This window comes from Lissotriton helveticus, chromosome 3_1, assembly GCF_964261635.1.
Source record: "Lissotriton helveticus chromosome 3_1, aLisHel1.1, whole genome shotgun sequence".
Taxonomy (NCBI): domain Eukaryota; kingdom Metazoa; phylum Chordata; class Amphibia; order Caudata; family Salamandridae; genus Lissotriton; species Lissotriton helveticus.
Window position 1 is genome coordinate 2,089,032,238 of NC_136061.1, and position 22,614 is coordinate 2,089,054,851.

At 46.0% G+C, this 22,614-nt stretch overlaps 1 protein-coding gene across 1 annotated transcript in view; it reads left to right on the forward strand.

Moving 5' to 3' along the window:
- Positions 1–5,790: 5,790 nt before the first annotated feature.
- Positions 5,791–22,614, forward strand: part of ZNF710 (zinc finger protein 710) — a 194,076-nt gene continuing 177,252 nt past the window's right edge. Inside the window, exon 1 of the mRNA XM_078683242.1 lies at positions 5,791–6,765. The gene's annotated coding sequence lies outside the window, so the exon portion shown is untranslated. The remainder of the gene's footprint in view (positions 6,766–22,614) is intronic.

The window sequence follows — 22,614 nt, forward strand, 5'->3', positions numbered from 1 at the left end:
GGTCTTCTCCTTGGCAGAAAGGTTTCTTGTTCCAGAAGTGTTCTAAAGTCTGTGGGACTGGGTCCCGATATTTATACCCCAAAATCCTTTGTTCTCTGAAGGCAGAGAGGCCTCTGCCTAGTTCAAACCAGTTCCTGAGCACTTTGTTGACATGACTCTCCTCTTCCTTTCACTATGCAGGGCAGAGACATCAGCCGCCCCACAGGAGGAGAAGCCAGCACAGGGGAGATACGATACAGCTCTGGAGCACTCTGTTGACAGGATTCCTCTTCTCCTTTCACTGTGCAGGGCAGAGACATCAGACAAGCCACAGGGAGTGGAGCCAGCATTGTAGAGGGAAGGCCTAGCCCTATTCAGGTCCCAGGTGCACTCCCCCCCCCCATCTGGATGTAAATCTCCCTATTCACCACTGGGCTGTCCCAGACTGTCTCCTGGAATTTCCCCAGCCCTGTCACGCACAAACCCAGACAAGGAATACACAACTCAGCAGCGGCGGGCTCAAATGGTTAGGCAAGCAAATACCTACTTTCTAAAAGTGGTATTTGCAAACACAGAATATTAAAATAAACTTTACTAAAAGATGTATTTTATTATTCTAAGTTCAGGCATACTAAATTCGAATTCCTACCATGTTCCCTGAGTCAGTTAGGATTATAAGAATGTAATAATCTTCACTGCCCATTCTGGCCTATGAGAACAGGTAGCCTTCAATTGTGAAAAACAAAAATGGCTGCAATTCACTATTAGAACATGCTACACACATCAGAGCATGTCCTACCTTATACTTACAATGCACCCTGCCCTTGGGCCTACCATAGGGGTGTCTAATATGAAGCAAAGGGAAGGTTTAGGGACTGGCAAGTGGGAGCACTTGGCCAAATCGACATGGCAGTGCTAGACTGCACACGGGCCTTGCAGTGGCAGGCCTGAGACACACTTTACAGGCTGCTTCTGTGGGTAGCACAACCAGTGCTGCAAACCCACCAGCAGTATTTGATCTACAAGCCCTGGGCACACATGGTGCACTGTACTAGGGGCTGACAGTAAATCAAATAACCCAATTGTGGAATAACCAATCAGTACATCAATTTAACATAGGGAGCACTTGCACTGTGGCACTGATTAGCAGTGGCACAGTGCCAAAAGCATAAATCCAGCAAAAACATATCAAAACAGAGGAGGCAATCCGTCAAAAATGGAAGGGAGACTCACGCCAATGATGTCAGGTCTAACACTAAGGATAAGTGGTTTCAGGAGAAAAGGAGTGGCGCTTTTTGAGGCTCTTACACCGCAAGATAGTTCTAGTTTTTGCGCCTGGTACCTTGGAGAAATTAAGTGGATGGCTTTGTGCGTCATAACAGCAATCTTTAACTGAATTCATGCTTCGTAGGGGAGCCAATTAATAGATTTTAGGACTGGGGATATGTGCTCATTGCGTTTGGTGCCGGTAACCAGTCTAGCAGCAGCATTCAGTAATGCCCCTAGTGGATCCATGGTGTATTTGGGAAGGCCACAGAGGGTAGCGCTGCAGTAATCTAGCCTCGGCAGGACAAGCGCTTGAATGACCTGCTTGAAATCATTAAGTAGAAGGAACGGTTTGATATTGGAGTGTCCTCATCAAGTGGTTTGCTCCCTTACATATATTGCTGATATGATTTAAAAACCTTCTTGAAACTTCCTCCCCCTTTGATGGACCTGAATTGAAAAAACCAAGAGATGGCTGAACAAGCTAAGTCTTAGCCAAATTCCGTGTAGGTCTATCACACGTTGCCAAAGTTATTACTAAATCAATTGTTTTTCGATGTTTGGGTTTAACCTGTCATACAGCATTGAATGCTGCATTCTGTTAAACATGATTTTTATCCTTGTATGTCAGCTTCCCTGTCTTTAGACACCTTGGGCTGTACTACAGAATGTACACCAGGGGCGAAACGGGCATGTAAGAAACATTGCACGCCCCCGGGGCACTTTGGCATTACAGAAAAGGCCACAGACGCTTGTGCATCCCCTTCTGTAATACAGATAGTGGTGGCGCACATGTAGCGCCAGCACTATCTCCAGAGGGTGTTCCCTAATTTGCATGGACATAAGGCCCCATGCAAATGAGAGAATCCCTTTGCCTCTGCACCATATTATAGAAGCTGTCAGTAGGTGCACTGATGGCAGCCCTCTGGAGGAGGTAAAGGGGGTCCTATGGACACCCCCAGACATTCCCTTGCAGGAGGGTGCAGTCACTCTCTGCATCCACCTGCAAGGGGATCTCAAATCCCTTAAGTGCAGATGGATTGCCGTCTGCACAGAGAAACATGGTGCAGCTCTTAAACAGCTGCTCCGTATGCCTCTTGAATGCACTGCCCCGGGGGCAGCGCGAGTTCACTGCTGCCCTGAGGGCAGCGCATTCTACATGATTGGGCATACTTTTCCTGTTTGCACCTGGTGCATCTGCTTAATGGTGTGCCATGGTGCAAACAGGAAAAATGCACCCCATCTATAATAGGGCCCCTGGTGGCCCTCTTGACAAAGCACTGGTGCTACATGTACGCCAGCACTTTCCTTATTACATATTGTCCCAGCTATTCAAAGGCTTTAGAAAAGAAAAGAGACTGGACAGATATCATTGCTTTAAAATATTGCACATATAGCATTAATTCACGGTTAAATGGGCTGTGGGGAGAGAGGAACTATACCTTATATCTTGCAGCAAATGTTTCTAGCTAGAAGTTTTAGATTATGTAATGCTGATGGTGAATGTTGAGGTCCCAAATGAGGCCTCCAAAATGTCCCTGATAGTCGAGATTGTACATGAAAGTATAAAGTAAATTCATTGGCGGTGAAATAAATCTGGGTGGTGTTAGTGCGAGAAGCAGAGATAAGAGCTGTTTTTTTTTCTTGGGGTGTGATTTAAGGGAGGAGTTTAGGGTAAATCAAGGTTTCACTGAGAGGACAGCAAAGGTCAGCTTAATGAAAGCTATCTCATGGTGTAAGATTTTTGCTATCTACTGTTAATGTGTGTACATTTGTGCCTGGAGAGCATGAATGGCCAGTGTGATCCAAAGTCCTGGGCAAGGGGGAGAGAGTAAAGGTGAGGATAGGCTAGTGGGTATTCGAAGCAGACTCACTGTACTGTTGCAAGAGTGAAAAGAAGTACTGTCAAAATGTTGCACCATTTTGTCACAAATTCGATGTATGTACTCAAGAGTAAAACAAGGTGTTTTTTACTTCAGAATGTGGGTTGTGTAAGCTAAAAGTATGTGGAATCATTAGTGGGTTATGAGTGGTCAAAAGAACAGGGATATATAATGGGGAGGGCTGATGAGAGAGTCAGGGATGAGACTGATGTGAAGGGTGTTGTCAAAGGATTGAGAAGGGAATAGAAGACTTGGTAGGTCATTTAGTTTTAATGTAGCAAAGCTCTGGAATTCCCTTCCACTGGCCATTCGGGCTACAGAGTATGAGCTACATTTTTGGAAAGAGATTATAAAACCCAGTTTTTTAAATAATTCAGTACTCAGGTGCTCTTTCTGCTTTGGCGGTGCCGCCTCTGATCCAGCGCAGAGATGTGCCTGGGTCACCATGTGCTTTACAGGTTGTACACATAAAAATAGAATGTAGACGTGTTGGATAGTGAGTGGTGGCACAGCATTTACTGAAAAGAGTGGATTATGTTACCTTTTGTTAACATTCTGAGGACTCCTGGGTGGCGTGGATGGTGGAGCAACCTCTTACATGGAATCAAGGTTCCTAGAAGAATCTATTGGTAGTGTGTGTGTGCCTCCGGTTGCTGTGGTTGTGTGTTTAAGGGAAGTAAATCAAAACTGAGTGGTGTAAAGGGCTGGAGAGGAACTTATTTAAACATATTCTCACTGACTAGCTTAAAACAAATTCTAGTTGTGTGGAAAAAGAGGGCGTGGCCAGAGTGTGTAACAGATAAGGAACACAGTATCATTTTATTCAAGTCATGTTGTGAAAATGGCAATGAAGTAAAGGGGGCTAAAATGGAGTTAGAAATGACCATGTGTGCTGTGCAGCCATCTTGCTACTCAGTATTCTAATATACACTGACGCTTATGTTTGTAAACAAGTATGTCTACAGATGAGAAAACATCACCCAATACTGTGTCTACATTTACACGTGAAGGACAACTACAACTTGGCAACGAATGTTCTCTTTAATTGAAGTCAATTGCATCTTTACCAGATGATTCCAAGCCATAGAATACCTGGGATTTCCTTTTCATAACTCATTGATGTTCAGGCGTGTCAGTACAATGGGGTCACCTAAATGAATCAAGACTACAACTCCCAGAATGCAGTATGTAGTTAGATGGACGTAAAGAACAATAAAACTGTCTCTGGTGACAAGGAGTAGACTGGTTGCTTAGCAAGGAAGTGGACAAATCCTAAATGTGTATGGACAAAAAGAAATAGGTGTCTTCGAACGGAAGCGTAATTAGAAACGAAACAAAGCTACTGGATGGCATGATAATTTGGAAATGTTTTTGAAGGGGGAATTAAATCATAGCATCTATTAGGAACACTTGTAAATCGATGTCATGCTTAAAATAATTTGCCGTTTCTACTGAGTGGTATCACCTATAACGACAGTCTGCAAATCCTAACCAAAGTTTCAGTTTACTGGCCATGACTGTACCAGGTAGTCTGATGTTTTTCCCATTGTATTTTTAATTGTTTCAGCTAATGAGCCATACAAAATAAATTAGATTTCTCTATAAAAGTATAGCAACTTACGATAATACAAGTTCCTGAGTTATGTTCAATAGAGAAATTACAGTTTTAAATTGCTCATTTCCAATCAGCTAAAATACAATTTATGTTTACAATATAGGTTAAGGTATATTTAGTTGCGTTAGTACATTGGAAACACAAAAGGGAAACCCACTGCCTATTTTTCACAATTCTGCGAGAGAAATATATATATATATATATATATATATATATATATATATATATATATATATACATATACATATACATACACATACACACACACACCTGTGTGCTTGTTTGTCACATCACAACCAAAAGCCGTATTCCTGTAAAAGGGTGACTTTATTTCCCCTTGGAAGTGCCAGGCAGGGGGGCTGATACAGCCTTCTCCCCAAACACCAAACTATTGTTTCTGATTCCTAAAGCTGGAGGAGAGGTGGGGCTCCAAGTAGTCACGAAAAGTTGCAGCCCTGGTCTCTTAGCAGGAGCTGAAGCCCTGCACGATAACAGCTTTCTTAAAAGTGTTTTCCCAGAACCGTCCCTGAAACACACAAACACTGCAACCAACAGCCTCGCCCTTTTTTAACTGATAAAAATGACAGAAGAAAAAAAAGTCGTGACTTGGTTTTCAAATGAGAGCTTCCTAGCAAACATTGAAAAAAAAACTGATAAAGGAAGTGAGGTAAAAAAGGGGAAGGGAAAATGAGAAGAAAATAAAGTATAAATACGCCCTCACCCCCCGTCGCGTTGTTCAAGTCCCGTAGTGGGAGTTTCAAAAGAGAGAGAAAAAAACCCGGTCCTTTAAAAGAAAGAGAAAAGAAAACTTGAGCTTTGGCTGGGGGAGGATGGGGGGAAGCGAGAAAACAAAAGAGAGAGATAAAAGCCTGCTCGGGGGAGGCGAGTGTCCTCTGTGTGTTCCTCTCCCTCTCGTGGGCTGCGGGGAGGGGGGCTGCTTTGCATCGCTTCACGTCAGCTCTGCCTCATTCCCTTCTTCCTTCCTGCTACAGAGAGGGGGGGCGGGGGAGATAGGGTGGCTGGAGGAGGGGTAGAGAGAGAAACATTACAAGGGGAAGGTGGAGACGGTGACACACAGAAGGAAGGGCAGGCAGGAACGGGGGAAGGGAGAGACGGGCAGAGGGAGGGGAAAGACAGTGGGGGAGAGGGAGAGACTGAAAACGAGAGGCTGGTAGACACTGAGGAGAGGACATCACAGGGGAGGGGGAGGGCTGCAGAGTGGGAGAGTGTGAGAGATAGGTGGAGAGAAGAGGGTTGAGGCAGAGGGAGGGACGTGACTGAAAGATAAGAGGGAGGAGTAGGAAGACAGTGGGTGAGGGGAGAGGCAGGAGCGTTGTAGGGGGCTGCGGGTGAGAGAAAAGGGTCACTTTGCAGAGAAGAATGTAGAAAGGCGCTAGGAGAGGGGTAGAGAGGATGAGGCGGACGGGGAGGGATATGACAGCAGGAAGCGAAGAAAGGGGAGGAGAAGTGCAGATAAACAGGCAGTGAAACAGAGGAAGGAAGGAGAAGACGGATATTACAGACAGATTACAGAGGGAAGGGGCACCGGGCGAAAGAGGAGAGAGTGGGCGAGATAGGCGGGGGGAAGAAACAGGAAGGTTAAGAGGGGGAGGGACATTACGGAGGAGGAGGGGAGAGACAGAAGAAGAGGAAGGAGAAGGAAAAGAGTGCGTGAGGAGGCAAGGAAGGAAGACAGGAGCAGACCGAGGGAGGGACTTGGAGAGGCAAAAGAGTGGATCAGCGCAGGAAGGAAGCTGGAGAGAGGAAAAGAGGGTAATTTTTGTAGGGGAGAGCAGAAGATAAGGGGGAGTGGATAAAACAGAGAGGAGGAGAGAAAAGAGGAAGAAAACAAAAAGGGAAGACGAGCTAAGTCAGAGGAGTCAACCGAACCGGTGACTGGAACCCCAGCTGATTTCTTCTCTACTTGGGGATAGAGGACCCGACCCCCCAGGGATTGGAGGCAAATCGAGGGGATCCTGACCTCCGGGAAGAGCGGAACATCGACGCCCGCCACTGTCTAGGGTGAGTCTGCAACTCTCTCGGCTTCTGAATAATGCCCGTTTCTTCCCAGGGTACAGAAAAGGGGGGCGCACTGCTGCCTGTAACCTGTCTGCATCACCTCTGTCTGGGAGGCCCAAGGGGGCGGCGCTGCTCGTGTAACCTGACCCGCTGGTTCCCTTTAAAAGTACCTAGCTGCTCTCTTCTACAACAGGGGGGCGGAGCGAGTCTACCTTACAACCTGTCTCTACGAATACACATTTATTGGGTAGCGGGCGCCTTAATGTCGAAAAGAGAACAAACTTCAGTTATTCCTACTAAAGTGATGATGCACGGGCTTCCAAAACATTTTGAGGCACGTGGAACTTACTTTATATCACTGATGTCTCCACTCTGGATTAGGGGTTTGAGGGCGGGGGCGAGGGGTGCTGTCGCTCCTAACGAGCTGCCTTTATTCTTTCACTTTCAAATTCGCTCCTGCTGGAGAGAAAGATTCAGTGGTGGGGGGAGGGTGTCGACGAGAGAAGGAAGCCGCCTTTGCGGAAGAATGGCCTTCCCTTTCGTCATCTCTTATCTGCACGTGAACCCATTTCAGAGTTGGTGCTTCTTGCGCTATTTTGCATTACTTTTTTTCTGTTTTTCACCAGCATCTAATTAACTTAGTCCAGCCTGTGACTGTTTGCAGATCTATCTATTTCCCCAGTTCAGTTCATTAGTATCTCACATGTTTTCGCTTTGCATTCTGGAAACTGTGTCCTGCGCCCTGCTCTCTAGGACTTGTAGTTTAACACCCCTTTAGAAGCACAGCCTTGTAGATCTTAGGATGCAGCACTCTTTGCTAACACAGTACTTACTGGACGAAGGAGACACATGTGAAGTTGGCAGCTTTGTGAAACATCACGTTCCAATCCCTTAATACTTTATCAGTTCAGGGAATTCTGGGAATTGTAGTCTTCATATTCTTCAACTGACTCAGCCTAATTGAAATCACCTGGTAGCGGCTGGTAACAAATGTAAAAGGAGTAAGGGCTGCGTACATGGTATCCTGTTAGCAGAGCCGTCCGACAGCTGTACACACCCGATATGTGTACACTTGATACCTGTGCCCACCCCACCTGCCCCCCCAGCATTAGAGTCAATCCACACACATACTGACTCCTCAACCATCCCATCAGCACACACCTGCCTCCCACCTGAAGCAGGAAGAATACAGAAAGACGAGAAGACTCGTGCTGTCTGGCACAACACCAAGTCTGCCTCCTATCCCCATCAAGGACACCCCACACACCCACGGTGTGCTCCTGGGGTCCCGCCCTAGGCACATTCCTGCATTCGTATCCTGCCATAGGTGGGATACCAAGGACTCTGGCAGAAACGAGAGTCGGCTTGCTATTCAATCAAGCAGGGGTCACCTAAGAGAAACTGAGACTTTTGCAGACATCTCCCTCCCAGTCACAGACTTGGTACAACCCCGTCCCATGCCAATCAGTAATGCACCCACAGGCAGCAGGACTTCTCAAGCCCATATAATGACCCCCATAATTTACAAGGACACTTTTACTCTCAGGTCAGTCCTCCTCCTGTCCCACAAGAGACAACTCAGGACTCTTTTACCATCAGGACAAACCTGTAGTCCTCACCCTGTCCCGCAAGCGGCAACAACTCGGGACACCTCTACCCTCGGCTCAACCTGTAGGCTTCATCCTGTCCCACAAGCAACAGCAACTCTTCTACCCTCAGCTCTACCCTCAGCTCAAACCTGTAGGCCTCATCCTGTCCCGAAAGCAGTAACTACTCAGGAAACTTCTAATCTCAGGTCAGAACTGCAGTCCTCATGCTGTCCCACAAGTGACAACAACAACAACTCAGGACTCTTCTCCTCTCAGCTCAAACCTGTAGTCCTCGCCCTGTCCCGCGAGCGATAACAACTCAGGACACCTCTACTCAAACCTGTAGGCTTCATCCTGTCCCACAAGTGACAATAACTCAACAGCCTGTGTAACTCAAACGCACCTTTTACCACACAAAGTGCTGCATCAAAAGGCGATGATACTCCTGATCTCAGCAACAGGAAAAACAGACACCTAGCCGTGACACTGTCATAAATCGGGGACCATCACAATCTCGGACTCACTTTTTCTACCAAGCCTAGCCTGGCTGAGGGGTGGAGCGCAGGTTACATTTGCTGCTTCAAGGTCTAACCTGAATTCACCTCCTACCCTGAAGGAGGCACTGCTGACCTCCAAAGATTCTTTTTTTTTTTTTTTTTTTTTTTTTTTTTTTTTTGTAAATATGTTTTTATTGCAGGAAACAGTTATAATCACATTATTGGCACCTATTATCTGATCCAAAGTAACGTCGACGGTAGTGGTATAATCTCTATACACGGCCATTCAGCCCACAACCCGGGGGTTGGGCGGCGTGTGCCTTTAATTTACAATGAATATCCCCCCGTCCTGGCAGGGTGTAACAGGTGTAAAATATGGTTCTTCTGCTTTTCTAAACAACCCAAAAAGAAACATCCACCCCCCCTTGAACCAGTTCCATCCCCCCAGAGGAGTGAGTTGTCAGCCTCGATGGTATAGCAGTCTAGTACATGGTGGAGACGAATGGCGCCCCCTTCCTCTATCCCCCTCCCTCCACCCCTCTCGTCATCGGCAGTACAGCGTGTGGTCTAATAGTATGTGATAAGAGACTTAGTTCTCCGTATTGGGTACATCTCACCAATAGTACGTTATTGGGATCTAGGCTGTTCCTCATCGGCACTATCTGAATCAGTATGTGTGTTATGGTCGCGCAGGGCCTGCACCAACGTCTCCCATGCTTGCGCCGTCTCCAGAGCTCGCTCATCTCGTCGCCGTCTCGCCTGCAGGTATCTCAACGTGCTCTCGCTCCCCGCCCACTTAAGAAGTTCATTGCGCCACTTAGTGCCTGTTGGACCAGCTCGCGCCTTCCAGTGTCTGGTGATTTCTCGTTTGGCCAAGAGCAACCCCAAATCAATGAATTTACTATAGATCTTATTTTTAGGGGTATGCGGAAACCAATGTAGAATCCCTACTGCTGCATCTATCTGCAACGACCTTCCAGTCACTTCGGACAATGACCTCCAAAGATTCTTTCTAGCAGTTTGATACATAGGCCAGTTTTCTAATCCAGCATGGACAGCCTCTAGCCGAGGAACGGAAACTCATTTTTGTCTAGTAATTTATCTTAGTTGATCAAAGTGAAATACCAAGCTCCAAAGGGTAGCAGAGCAATTCCCTGAAAAATGAAATACAGTTTTATAATATTGCAACTCAAAAATCCAAGTACAAAGAACTAATCAGAAAATACAAATAAAGGTAAATGAAAGGCAAAAAATAATAATAATAAGACCAGACAAATGACAATAACAAAGATTAATATTCACAATAAAAACACAAACAGTTGGAAAGTTTAAGTTGAAAATACTTATGTTTTCAAAGCATCACGAACATCATGACTAGAAGGGCAAGGGCATCCATAGTTAATGGGCTGCTGAAGTAAGGGTTTGACCGGAAGTTTGGTACAGTCCAATTTGGGAATTTAAGGTCAAATTATTTTCCAAGTGTCTCAGTAGATATCTAAGCCAGACATTTTGGGAGATGGCAGACCAGCACTTAAAAGAAAGAAGAAAAAAAAAAATCGAGTTGGCATATTTTAAACAAGCACTGGCAAAACCAATAGTTCTAGCCTTGCTGTATGGTATCACCGATGCTGTGCTGCATGGCTTTTAAACAAAGAAAATAAAAGCCTATGACGTGACTGGACACGTCATTTTGTGTAGGTGCACCTCAAAGCTTGCACGCTCCTGCAAAACGTAGAGAGCGCTTTTTTCTTTTTTGTTTGCCGATCCAAATTGGATTGGTAAGCAAAAAGAAAAAAAGTTGCTCGTGCGTGGACAGAATCACGGAGGGCCGAGAAAGCAACAGTGGGACGAAGCAACATGGTGTGAGAAGTTGGCCTGGTATATGACGCTCACTAGTTCTAGTGATCACCTTGTACCATGCCAAGCAACCCTTATGGTGCAGGTTGTAAAGTCAACCTTATAGACAAGCTATCCTAGGGGTAGCATGGACTAAGCAGTCTTAGGCTAAACTCTGTAAAGGCATGTGAAGCAAGCTGTTTTACCATACACAATCCCTTGAATAGCAAATGAAAGGACACCACACACATATATATTGAAAATATATATAGATTTATTTCTACAAATAACCCTGATACTCTTTATGAGCACAGAAGCAAATGCGTTAAAACAAAACACAGTTTAAATACACAAAAGTTGCACAATTATGGATGAGCCCTAGGGGCCACCTAAACCATATACTAAAATAGTGGTATAAGAACCACTATGGGGAAAGTGAAGTGGCCTAGGGCCTGGGGAATCGTTGGAGCTGTTTGGGACTAGCAGTGAAGAAGTCGGGAAAGGCCCGCGGGACTCGGGTGCAGTGCGGAAAGTGCACGCTTTACCAATGGAATGTCAATGGTGCGTAAAAGTTACAAAGTTAGTTATTAAGGAACCTTCCGAGTGACCTAGAAGGATGAAACCTTAGACACAGACACTAGAGGTGTATACCAGTGTGGGAACACCGGCGTTGCTGAGTTACCTCACCCACAGGAAGCGGGTGCACAGGGTCGAAGTAGTGTCGGGTTTCGTCACGCAGGTCGATGGTGCTTGGAGCTGAAGATGCTGCAGGCGGCTCGATGTGAAGAGTTCCGGTGGATCCAAGGGTGGATCTGAAGAGGTGAAGACCTGAAAGCAGAGGGGACAATGTTCAAAGTCACTAGCCAGTGACTACCGTGGAACCAGGAAGGAACCAGGCGATGTCTGGTGCAAACAGGTGATGTCGTGAAGATTGTCTCTGCAGCCACGTGGATACGAAGAGGTCAAGGACGTCCAGGAGTCGGTCACGAGCTGTCCCACGTAGGCTCTCGCTGATGGCGGTGTCGGCAACTTGATTGGAGCAAACAGGCCTTGGCTAAAGCAAGCCACGCAGGAAGTGATTCAAGCTTCTCACTCGGACCAGCAAGGTCAGAGCGGGTGCTGCTTTTCAGGGGAGCAAGGGCCAATCTGGAGCAACCAGACCAGCGGTGTAGTTCGTCGTTTTCGTCGCCAAGATGGCCGCTAGCCACGTGGCAAGTGGCCGGGATAGCGCGTCGAGTGGCACGGTGCAAAAGGGCCCCACGCAGATCGTGGAGATGCTGGGGGGCTGATCTTTGGTGCAAGGGCTGCTCGAGGTTGGGGCTTCTCAACCCCAAAGCACAGCGTCGAGGGTGCCTCAGGTGCTGCGCAGTCAGCTTCTCGGGGGTCTTTCAAGAGGTCCGGTCCCACGTCTCTCGGTGCCTCCACGGGTCCCTTCTTTGCAGGGACTGTGGATCGGGCTGTGAGAAGTCTGGGAGTCTGGGTCTTGTCAGGCTCTGGGCTCGGGCTCCGGCAGGAGGCGGCGGCAAAGCAGACGTCGAGTTGCTGGATGGTGCCTGTGTTCACAGGGTGGCCACTCCTAAGCCACAAGGGAGATGCTCTTCAGTCTTCTGTGCAGCAGAATGTCGAAGTCCAGTCATCTTCTTAGTTTCAAGTTGATTCAGGATGATCTGAAGTCTCAGAACACAGCTCCCACTCTTATTCGAATCTGGGGGGCCGGATCACCTACTAGGTCCCTCCTGTGGGTGGAACCAGGAAGGGGGGTGGTTACACCCCCTTTCCTTTGTCCAGTTTCGCGCCAGGACTGGGGCTGGAAAGCCCCAGCACCGGTTTGAACTGGCCTATGCACAGGGACACCTTGTGTGCCCCAGGCATGTCTGATTCTATTCAGCCCTGTCCTACCCAATACACAAAATCCTGTCTGGGGTGGTGCTAGCACCTCCCCAGGCAGGAAACCCTTTGTCCAAGCTGCCCTCGCTAGAAGGACTCCCAGCAGCAGGAGGTCAGACTTTTCTGTGGTGGCAGCATCCATTTTGTGATGCTGAGTGTTAGAAATGAGATCCCTGGTTGGCCGAGGCTTGTGCCAAGGCCAGGCAGAAATCACCATTTCCAGTTAGGGTAGGGAAGTCACCCACCAAGACAACCCCTGCTCACCCCCTCGGTAGCTTGGCACGAGCAGTCAGGCCTATCTCGGAGGTCATGTGTAAAGCATTTGCGCACGCACCCCCCAGCAACAACCTTCCGGGCCCCCCACAAAAGGACTCCACACAAGATATATATGAAAAATAGCTTTTGTATTAAAAAGGACACATAGGAACACATACCTTACAGGGTGCCAGAGTCACGGCAGGATTTACAAGGGAAACTATACAGGACAGGGCCATGGGACCACTGCCAGGGATATGCACATGATGGAGGTGGCATTTAGAACATATAACAACTGGGAGTTTCCTCGAACTAGTACTAGAACACATAATCACCAGGAGCTTAGCATTAGAATACGTCACGCCCCGGGGTTTCATAGGACTAGCAATAGAACTCACTCTAACCAGTATCAACATACATGAGGCAAGGTTATACAGGAGGGAAGGAATGACAAAGTACCTAACACACTAGAGGCGTCATCAGAAGGCAACACGTAATACTCTCAGAGTCACAATTAACATTAATCAATACTTCCAGCAGGCAATGTCACAATGTTCAGGGCAGGCTGCAGGTAGCCAACAATACCTAAACGGGGCAGCTGCCCACGAAGTGCTGGGCAGCTGTAGATCATGGATGGGGCCATTGTGGGAGCCTCGCAGGCTCTGAAGGAAAAGGCGCCAAACGGTGGAGCCTCTCGGGCTCGGGAATAACTGGGCGGAGCCTCGCAGGGCTCGGAGGGCCAGGGACACATGGTGGAGCCTCCTCGGGGCTCAGGGAATAGAGCTGGAGCCTCTCGGGGCTCAGGGGGCAAGGTCGCGGTGGAGCTGCCTCGAGGCTCGGGAGATAAATTATAGAAGGAGCCTCTCGGGACTCAGACCAGAGGTGGAGCCTCTCGGGGCTCAGGGGTCAAGGCAGGGCAGGCGGGGTCCCTCTCGGGGGACCCGGCATCACTGGGGGCCCCATGGGCTGTGACGAAGCCTCGCGGGGCCCAGGGACGAAGCTACTGGCTGGCGGGGCCCCCCCTTGGGGGACCCGGCATCACTGGGGGCCCCGCGGGCCTTCAAGCACATGCACCGACAATGTGCCCCGAAGCCCCGCCTCCCCTCCGGCAGCACTCACCGGCTGTTGGTCGCGCCGGTCTCTCCTCGCTCTCCGGGGCTCCCTCTCGCTCCTGGGGGGCCCCGGGGGGGGGAAGCGGCACTTCTTCTGGGGGACGCAGGGGCGCGGAGTAGGCTCCCGCCGCTCCCTGCATGCTCGGCTCTCCCCTCCGCCTCTACAGCTCCCTGGGTCGCCGGCCAATCAGAGCGCGGCCCAGGGAGACGTCATCGGGCCAGCAGCCTATCAGAGCGCGGCCAGGCACCCTCGATAAATAGAACGAGGGCGGGGGCAAGCGAGGTAGGCACTCGCTGGGGGCTTGGGCCCCCTCCCACGAACGGGAAAAGGCCGGGGGGGCACTGGCAAGACGAATGGAGAGCGCCCAGCGCTAGGAGGATGCAGGCAGCGCCTCGAGGCGCTAGGACCACGGGGAAGCGCTCCCAAGCGCTGGAAGCATAGATGAGGCGCCCCCGGGCGCTAGGACAGCCAGAAAGGGGGAATAGAGTGCCTCCAGGCGCTAGGGTCTCAAAAATCAGCAGAGTCTTGGTAGGGTCCAGGACAGCAGTGGTTCAGGGGTAGGGCAGGGCTCAGGGAGGCAAGCCTTTCCCCTGAGCCCCAAGCAGCAGCATGCCCCTGGCAGGAGTCAGTCAGGACCAGCAGGAAAGAGAGAGAGAAAAGGGCACACCCTCCTTTTATACAGGAGACCCCTTTGTCTAAAAAGGGGCAGGCAGGATGAGAACCAGCTAGAACTGGTTATAAGGAATTTCTTGTTACTGGCCAGGCTAGGACACCAGACGCACCCCAGGTGGGTGGAGCCAGCATTGTGGGGGACAGCCCAGACCCATACAGGATACAGGCACAGCCCTTCCCTCACTTCAGCCAATCACACGCCAGCATACTTACTGCACACACACACACCGCACACACACGTCGCATACATCATCTTGCAGCATTCAATCGCACGAGTCCATACATACCAGACTCGAGCCTGTACCCCCCCACGCACCAGGAACTATCAGGGACACACCCATTCCCCATGCAGTCCTATGGGAGGGCAGGCATCTCTCATCTACACGCACTCAGAGGGGGAATCACCATCCCCAGGTCACATATAACGAGCACAACTTCAGGGGTGGGCCTGCCAGAAGGGCCCAGTCCAACACGGAGGCTCTGTTTAACTTTAACCGGGGTTCAGGCTAGGTACATGTCGTGTCCCTCTAGAAGGGTGCAATGCTACCACCGTCGCCAGAACTGGCGAGGGGGTAGTATTCCAATTCGTATGACACCTTACTCGACATGTTTTGATAAAGCCAAACCCAAGATAGCATTTAACCGCGAGGTTCATAATGCACTTAAGAGTATATGGTATGGCAGTATCATGAAACAGCTAAAGGACATGGTTCCGAAAGCTGCAGACAGGCTCAGCTCATGCCAGAGCACCGTCTCACATATTTCCAAGCACTCTGCCTCCAGGATTGATGAGGCCTTCCATAGGAGTGACTGATAGGAACATATGTGTCCATTTTAGGTTAAGTATAGGCATACTACACCTAAGTAAGGGGTGGTTACACCGACTTACCCCAGCTGAGTGATCAGCCAGTTGTGTCAAAATATGGAGGCCAGGCCAGGGGTGGCATAATACATGCTGCAGCCCCTGGTAGGCCTTGGAAGCACCTATGCCCTGGGTACCTGGGTACACTGTTACAGGGGCCAATAAGGTGAACCAGTTCCAATGTCGTTATGCACCTAAAGTACATGGGTAACAATTTAGAGAGAGAACAGCAGGCTGTGGGTCTGATTAGCAGGCCCACAGCCACATTAAGTCATAAACCAGTGAAGCAAAAAGTAAACATTTGGGGTGACCATAGGATAGCAGACCCTACTCTCCTACACATGGGAGTGAAGGCAGGGGAAGCCACATAGAGGGAACGAGTGGGAAGAAGGAAGACAGAAGTCGCAGGTGGTATGAAGCAAACGGACACAGAAAAACACGGGGGAATGAACGCAAGAGGTCTCAACTTGGAGTTGGGAAGGAAAGCACAGACACGAAAAAGCAACACAGGGGTAAAGCACACAAGGGCATCATAGAGAAGGGTGGTAGAGACGTACTAGTTTTCAAAAGAGTAACAAGAGCATCTGGCACTAGGGGGAGAAGTAAACCATATATATATATATATATATATATATATATATTCACTGAAAAAACCATAGGTTTGACACCAGTTATAGTTAGCTGGAAATTTTACTCGCATAAAACCAATGAAATTCCCACGTTATAGTTAGTTGGACTCACTATAACTTGCGCGTGCAATGCACTGCTGATGATGTCACATATTACATCACTCATGACATGGTCAGTGACATCACTCATGACATCACTGATGACACTATCCAGTGAATGTGTGTCTTTTTAAAAAATAAATATGTGTTATACATGTATATGTAAAAGTTGATGGAAGAATACATGTCTTACTTGGATGTTTTTAAACAAAAAAAAATTGATTGGTTAACTGGTTTATTAAGTGTATCTTAGTGAATACATATATTAGAGAGTAATGTTTAAATATTTAAATATATGTATTAGTGTTTCACTTTGTGTATAAGTGGTTGCATGGGTTGGTGAGTAGGTGTACATGTGTATGTATATGGGTTATTAGATGTTTTTGTTAGTATCAGTATGAGTGTTTGTATGGTTTGGTGGGGGTATTACTTAACACATAGATGCATGAATGACTGACTCTCTCTTTGTATGTGTTTTGAAGACAGCATATGTGCAGGACTGTATGGGTGGAAGAGTGTGTATATTTGTGTGTTAGTGAGTGAATGACTGTCTCACTAGTGTCTTTATCAGTAACTACATATGTTTTAATCTAATATATGTGAATATTGATGTATATAAGTGAGTATATGTGAGAGAAAGAGATTGTAAGAGTTCCTGTTTAGATAAGTATGTGTTTCTATAAGTGATTGTTTAAGAGAGTAAGTATGTGTAAGTTTCCATAGAAGTAAGGTGGTTGTGTGTGAATAGCTGTATATGCAAATAAATGGATGTTCAATAGTTTATTTGCATGTGTGAATATGTGTGAGAGTATCTTTTGGATGACTGTCGGTGTGTAACAGGATGTATAGGTGTATCACAACATATCATGAGTGAGTATATGTACGAGTGACTATATAGAACTGTTGATCAATGAGTGGATGTGTATATAGATGGTGGAATTATTGAATTGGTTGTTGTAACTGGTATGGGTATCTCCATTTTTTTGAAAATTTTAGTTTCTATTTTTGAATATGTGTTTCAAGGGTTACATTACAGTGAAAAGAGGTCTGTCATTCTGTCACAAGGATGGTGTCATCAGTGATGTCATGACTGATGTCACTGACCTTGTCATGAGTGATGTAATATGTGACGTCATCAGCAGTGATTTGCACGCGCAAGTTATAGTGAGTCCAACTAACTGTAACGTGGGAATTTCATTGGTTTTATGCGAGTAAAATTTCCAGCTAACTATAACTGGTGTCAAACCTATGGTTTTTTAAGTGAATTTCATAGGTTTTGTAAATGCTATTTCCTAACTATAACGTGTGTAAAACCTATGGTTTTTTCAGTGAATTTCATAGGTTTTTTAAATGCTACTTCCTAACTATAAAGTGTTTAAAACCTATGGTTTTTTCAGTGAATGTATATATATATATATATATATATATATATATAAAATTTCTATGGCAAAATGAAACCCCTCATTTTGTTCCTTTTCAAATTAAATGTATTAAGTGTTACCACTTTATTCCAATCAAGATGACTTCAGGTGTGCCATACTTTTGTCATAAGTAAGACTGTTAGCGTTCTAGTTGTTCTTTAGAACACTCCGGGACATTCTGTCATTGGGCTATAGTTGGGCTACATCTGGCTGATATTTGGGCTACATTTGTTTTTTTTTGTCTCTGGTGGCCATCTTTGGGCTACATTGGGCTAAATTTGGGCTCTAACATATATATATATATATATATATATATATATATATATATATATAGCCCAATGTAGCCCAATATATATTTTTTCAAAGTTAATTTTCTCAGCAACTACTGAACAGATTTACACCATTCAAAGAAAAGCGTAATCTGCGAGCCGGACTCTACCTTTCTACCAAATTTCTTATAAATCCATTCAGCCGTTCGAGCTGTAGCCGTGTCTAAACGTCCTATGGAAAATAACATGGGGAAAACACGTTTTGGGACCCCCCTTTTATCTCCGCCCCCACTTGACGAATCCCCCCCCCAAACTTTCAGGGAAGGAGCGGAGCAGGCCATCTTCTTTGAGAAATTCGCAAAGATTCGTCCACCGGCGCCAAAGTTATTCTCAATAGAATGTTGCGGATTTCCTATGGAAACTAGGTCCTAACTATAACTACCTACTGGCGACCGCCAGTAGGTTATATATATATATATATATATATATATATATATATATATATATATATATATTTTATTTTTTTGATGATGATGCTATCCTACAGGATCTTGAAAAAATGACAACTAAAAACACAGAACTGACGAAAAAGAACTCGAACATCTCACGAATGGAATGGGAGGCCATAAAAGCACTAAAGGAAGACATCTCTATCGAAATTAAACCCTCGGACAAGGGAGGGAACATTGTGATTTTCAGCAAAATGAAGTATAAACAAGAGGCCCTAAGACTATTACAGGACAAAGACTGTTATTCAATCATTAACAGGAGAGACTTTTTAAAATACACCACAGAACATCATACACTACTAGAGGGGTGGAGGGATGAAGGGATGATCAATAAAAACAAATTTGAATATTTATATTGTGAGCACCCAATAATTCCCACCTTCTACCACCTTCCAAAGGTGCATAAGGATATAAAAAATCCTCCGGGGAGACCTATTGTCTCCTCGATAGGAAGCCTCCTGGAGAACACATCAAGGTTTATTGACATCTACCTGGCCCCCTTTGTAAGAGACTTGCCTTCCTTTGTCAGGGATACCCAAGATTTTTTAAGATTAATTGACGGCATCAAGTGGGAGGCAGACATGCTTCTGATTATCCTAGATGTCGCCAATCTATACACCTGTATAGGGCACCAAGAGGGGATTTCTGCGGCAAAATGGTTTCTCGGCAAGAAAAACATAAAATACCACAAACATAACCGCATGCTTCTCGAGATGATGGAGTTATGCCTCCACAATAATATCTTCCTATTTGGAGGTATCACGTACCGACAGATCAGGGGGGACTGCTATGGGCACGTGCTTCGCCCCCAGCTACGCAAACTTGTTCGTGGGCTGGTGGGAGAAGCACGTGGCCTGGGGGGGACCAATGAAAAATGGCTGGATCAGATTATGATCTGGACTAGATCTATTGATGACCTGTTTGTCATCTGGCGCGGCGACAGATCCTCAGCTGAGGAATATGTCGCGAGGCTGAATGACAATGATCTTAATCTGAGATTCACAAGTACCATCAGCAACACATCTGTATACTACCTCGACTTGGAGGTCTTTGTGGCAGGAAGTTCTCTACAGACGAAACTCTATCGTAAGCCTACAGTGGGCAATACCGCATTACATGCGGCGAGCCATCATCCCAAATGCATGATAAGAAATATCCCTTTTGGAGAATTGCTTCGCCTGAAGAGAAACTGTTCAGATCCAAAGGATTTCTCCCAGGCGCGGGATGCAGCTGTAGTTAGATTCCAAGAGATAGGCTATTAAAAGGCACTATTAGCAAGTGCGGCAAGTAGAGTAGACCATAATGATAGAAAGGACCTCATGAAGAACAAAAGTAAAAAAGTTGAGTCGGAGGTAGTGACGAGGATGATTACCAGCTACAACATGCGATCGAGTGAGTTGGTCCAAATATTCAATAAAAATCGGCATATCCTGAAAACGGATATAGTTATGAAAAATAGGCTACCCCCGAAGCCATCTGTGACTTACAGACGGTGTCAATCCCTCAGTGACCATCTGACTAGGAGTCATTTTGAGGACCCCCCGAAACCATGTAAGATGAAACCCATTCTAGGCTTTCCTTGCATGCACTGCAAGGCGTGCAAGCACAGTAGAAAGCGATCTAAGTATGAGGGGAGACTTAATGACCCACGACCCACAAGAGAAATCACTAAATTCCTGAATTGCAATTTGGAATTTGTTATTTATTGCCTGGAATGCCCGTGCTCCAAGAGATACATCGGGAGTACTATCAACCCGGCGAAGAAACGTATCCTGGAGCACATGTGTGCCATAACTAACAAAGATAAAAGTTATCCTGTGGCACGCCACTTCGAAACCCACCACAATAGCAATAGGGATCTATTGACCTTCTTCCTCATAGACCAGCTAGACAGGAAGGAACGAGGTGGAGACAAAATAAGAGCGTTGAGGGTACTAGAATCAAAATACATCATTGGTCTCCAGAGCATGCAACCAAGAGAGTTAAATAACGATGAGGAACTGTGGGTACATTTGGAGTAAACAAGTACAGAAGCACCTTTAAAGTTACATCAGTAAGAAGAACGTCAAACCCAGATACAACCGGTCCTGGGCCATACCAATAGGATACATAACGGCAGAAAGGAAGATATCATTTCAATATACCTTACTTCCCTCTCTCTCCCAATTCCATTTAGAAACGAATGGACCAGCTGCACTGACACATAGGCCCAGATAGGGCGAAATCAGAGGAAGAGAGAACATGTAATAGTTGAGTATGCCCATACAGGGCGAGACCAAAAAACGCATACAGCTACATAAGAAAATGAAATGGGGAGAATAATTGACATGATGATGTTAAACAGAATATTAGTACAGATCATGATAAACTATGTAATGACATGATGTACCCTATAATGACAAACAATCATATGCCCCCTAAAATATAATATATGTATGATATGGGCTTGGGGAGATACATATGTCGACATTGAGATTGAAAGACATTGATAATCCTGTTCTTTTCTTTCCCCGGAAACTAACTATACTCTGTATGCGTAACAATGACATTTAAATGTGATGCATTATGGGTAAAACTATGTTGTTTTTAACTGCACAAGCACTTTACTGACACCATGCTCCGTGTATACACAGTATTTTAATATTCTCTTTTTGTAAAATGAAACACACTGTAAGATGGCCGCTGAAAGAATTTGGCGTGGTTAGTCCTCTTTCTATGTCAAGAGAGGGGTGGAGATATAATGGCGTCTGTTACAATCACTGGTTGACACTGACGAAGCCTTAACGGTGAAAGGCGTCTGTCGAGGGGGCAAGGGTGTCTGCCAATAAACCACTTCTTCGAAAATCGACTCTGAGTGCCGTCTACTTTCGTTCAAGTAAACGAGTGTGTGGCAACAAAAAAAAATAAAAAAAAATATATATATATATATATATGTGCCAGGGCTGCAGTCAGCAGGCCACTTCCGCTTGCATTGCCCACTGCTGCTGTCGATTTCAGTAACAGCATAACTAATCAGTCGCACTCCTGCAAGTGTTAGAATTCTGACAATTTCAGGACCCCAAAGTTTCAAAGAATAATTTTGGCAGCAGGTATTTGTCATTAATAATGTATATTGAAATAATAAGCAACAGTTGTGCTAATCTCTGAATTTAAAACAACAGCGCCATCATGTGGCAGACTGTCATATGTACCATGCGGACAAGTGCTGGTGCCGAGCACCGGAAACCACCAGCTCAAATTAAGCACTGCACAATGGAGACTGCTGCACAACACATCCACACACAAGTAGTGCCTGAAAAGGAAGCAGTGGAATGCCAGAAGTAATCGATTCATGCTCCAGGGATTGGACAAATACGAGAAGAGGAAGGAAAGTCCACCCATGCTAGGGATTAAAAAGCAAGCACATGAGAGACCATGAAACCAACCAGTGATAAGCAACTGGTGGACTATTAGCCCACTTTAAGCTAAGGCATGGCATACTCTGTCCAGTGGGCTAGACTTTAAACGAATACCAAAATGCAGAGAACAGTGTAATTAGGAATAAAATAATGATATGATCATATTTATCTGTGCCCAGAGATAATACCAGCCACCGAATGAAACCAGACTTTAGAAAAGATGAAAAAGTAACATATAACCTAGATACCAACGCATGGCTGTCATCCAGCCAGTGCTTGATTTTTGTGCCAGAGGTTGCAGAGAGAATGAAAGGATGAAAAAGAACCTGCAAGGGCAAGATAAGCAAGAAAGAAGTATAGGGCGGTGGAAGAAAGAGGCATGAGGTGGAATCAAGAGTCGGCAGCCTTAGCAACCAGCTCTGGTGGCGTATTCTCAAAAAAAACTTTTAGGCTCTAAACCTATTATTATTTTTCTTATTATTTCTTTAATTATTTGTTTACAACCTATAAATATCCAAAGATTGAAACCAGAATCGTCCTCAAAAGAAACAATTAGACATTTCAGACAGGAACCAATTTTCTAATGTGATTGCAAACATTCAGTGATGATTCAAAAGTAAAAGGTAGAGGTTACACTGTAAAGGATGCAACAGAGGAAATCCCATGGAGGGAAATAGAGGATAGTCAGGGGAGAATCAAATAAAGAAAGTGAAATAAACTCACGTTTAGAAGGCTTGAGCTTGAGAAAGTGTCGAGACACCCATATTTCACAGAGACAGTTCCTCAACCTATTTAATATAACACCTTCTCCAACGA